Source organism: Pinus tabuliformis, chromosome J (genome assembly GCF_031772625.1).
Source record: "Pinus tabuliformis cultivar Carrire ecotype Pingquan chromosome J, CPIR1, whole genome shotgun sequence".
In the NCBI taxonomy this organism is placed as follows: Eukaryota; Viridiplantae; Streptophyta; class Pinopsida; order Pinales; family Pinaceae; genus Pinus; species Pinus tabuliformis.
In genome coordinates, this window is record NC_142295.1 from 1,054,304,484 (window position 1) to 1,054,307,155 (window position 2,672).

Genomic DNA, 2,672 nt, shown 5'->3' on the forward strand with positions numbered 1-2,672 from the left:
GAATCCACAACATATTAGTCTTGGATTGTTACAGAAGGAAGTAAGCATAATGGTGCATATCATCCCAAGGATAATCAGGAGTGGTCATGGATTCCATGATGTCTTCATCAGAATGGAAGATGGAAGACTAGAGGAAGAGTGACCACGTGATGAACAAGAGCTACCCGACGCATCTTCACGAGAGACAAGGTTCACATACACATCGTTAAGGTGGGGGGACAGATGACTAGTAGATGGAATATCTATCGATGTTAATATCAGGGTGTTCATCAAAAAAGGATCAACAAAATCACAATAGGAGATATCAAGGGAGTTCCAATGCATTGATCTCATGGATGGTAAGATGTAGGGAATTGTTAGACACCTAATCCTCTATGGGTTGGCGTAGAATGTGAACAACCATGAGAGTCCAAGAGACCTTGGGATGTGGAACCCAATGGTCACACGAATGTACTATAAATGTATATCATTGTCAAATAGTAGATGTACTCTCCTGCTTATCTTTAATATTTTGTTGCTACCATGTGTGTGTTTAACATGGTATTAGAGCGGGCGATTGCTAGTCCTGCTCCAATTTGAGCCACTAGTTTTGTGGCATCCACCTAGGTATGCATGTTCTAAATTTTAGTCTTGCCATTCTAATCATATCCTAATTCTTTGCTGCCCTCTGCTATTTTCCCAAGAATCTACTACACTAACGCTCCCTCATGAAATACGTTGGTCCTAATTTAAACAACGTTGTGTATTCTGACCTCTCTCTGAGCTCTCAGCATGAATCTTGCTAAGTTATTTTCCACACCTGTCAAATTTGCCTCTAAATTGGTCAGATGAGCCACTCTAAGTAGTTGATTCTCTACCTCATCTGTCAGAAATGTTTCATATTCTCTCCTCTTGCTGCGGTGGAATTGAAACGATAAGAGAACTATCATAGATCTCAATGGCATTGGTTATGGAATTCTCATCACGAGTGACCTTTGCATAGTAGGATACTCCATGGCTATCCAAGTTCTTGGCAACCAATTCTCCCTCAATCCACCAGCGACCAAAATATTATCCATAACACGCATTGTACTGATTTGGATTCTCCTATGACCATGTTGTATTTTCCAAGGATTTTTCTCTACCTCTCGAGAAGGTGTCAGTTGTCCAGCAACATTGAGCACTCTAGTGCTCTTTCGCTTTAATGAACACCAATGCATAACTGAGTAGTTACTCATGAGGTACACATCATGCTTTGAGGTAGCCCAAACCAGATTCCTCAACTGAAAATGCACAAATTTTGACTTCACAGATCCATCCTTCCTAAATTCTTGGCATTCCTTATCCAACTCATCATGAGGCCTATTTATATTTTCATATTTCTTATACTATTGTAATCTAGTTTCACAGTAGCTTTCACTCATGAAATTCAATCTTTCCCATGGGATGCCCTAAATGTCCTTTCCATGCTAAGCTTGTAAAGTTGTAGTATTTGAGTACTTCCTCAACACATCAACATCCTCATCTGAGTCTATCTCAATAGGATCTCCCCTACCACGACCATGGAAAAAATCGTCAACGTCATCATCAAAATCACCCATATCATCGTCATCTCCCATGTCCTCATACTCTTCTTGATACTATGCCATTCAGACTCTGCCCAATTGAACTCTTCACCAGCAAAGAAGAATCCTATTTCCAATGTACATAGCAGTTGGAGGTTATCCACAGCGATCCATTCCACGAAAAGTGATAACAGCGTTTCGACCAACACGAAAACCTCTGTTGACAAATAAAAAGACGCATTTGACGTCCATCTGTTTAAATCCCAATTGTTCTCCAAATCGTCCAACCTCTGTCCACCGACATTATGAAGATGGAATGAATGGTTAAAGAATCTTTCGGGGAGGCGAAAATCACTTAGAATGGTGATTGTTGGTTTGGCCCAGATGCAATAGTGCATTCTTGTTGTTGTCCATCAAGTCCGACTACGAATTGGAGCATAAGAACTCAAAACATATTTTCAAGGGTTGTGCTCATCTTTGACTCAGGAAAACTACCTTGATTTTCCTCCACTTATAGTTGCATAAGCTTTTATTGCCTAGATATTGTGAAAATACATGTGGTTCTCTTGCTTTAAGATCGCATTTTCACTAGTTTCTTTGCTTCTTCTGAGACTAAAACCTGTGAAGCTAGGGCTAGAGAGATAGCCCCATCACTACAAATTTTGATGGTATAAAGGCTTTTATCTAAGTCAATATTATTAATTTCTGTCCATCTTATGAAAAGAAAAGTTGCTTGAATACCTTTGTTGTAGTTGAATCTTGAGTTGTTTGAAAAATGGCTAAAATTGATGATGTATTGGAATTACTGAATAATCTAATACATTCCACTGAACATGACACAGTGAACATCAACAAGAACATTCTCTGTGATATTAAAACATGTTTGCAGTATACACAGGAGAAGGTAGACTTTTTGCAGCTTGAATCTCAGCTACAACAAGCAGAATTACAACAATGGACTCGTCATTCTAAACCTATTTCTGTTCAGAACAATGAAACATAATCCCATAAAAAACAAATCAATAATGTTACAAATTCAAATCTAGTGCCCAATGAAGCAGCAAAGTCACATACAGATGCAAAAGTTCAGTCTGTACTTCCCAAGCCCATCATCAGACCTTGGGAAGA

At 39.0% G+C, this 2,672-nt stretch overlaps 1 pseudogene; it reads right to left on the reverse strand.

The window, feature by feature from the left end:
• Window positions 1-876: 876 nt before the first annotated feature.
• Window positions 877-1,628, reverse strand: LOC149230556 (uncharacterized; annotated as a pseudogene).
• Window positions 1,629-2,672: the final 1,044 nt, after the last annotated feature.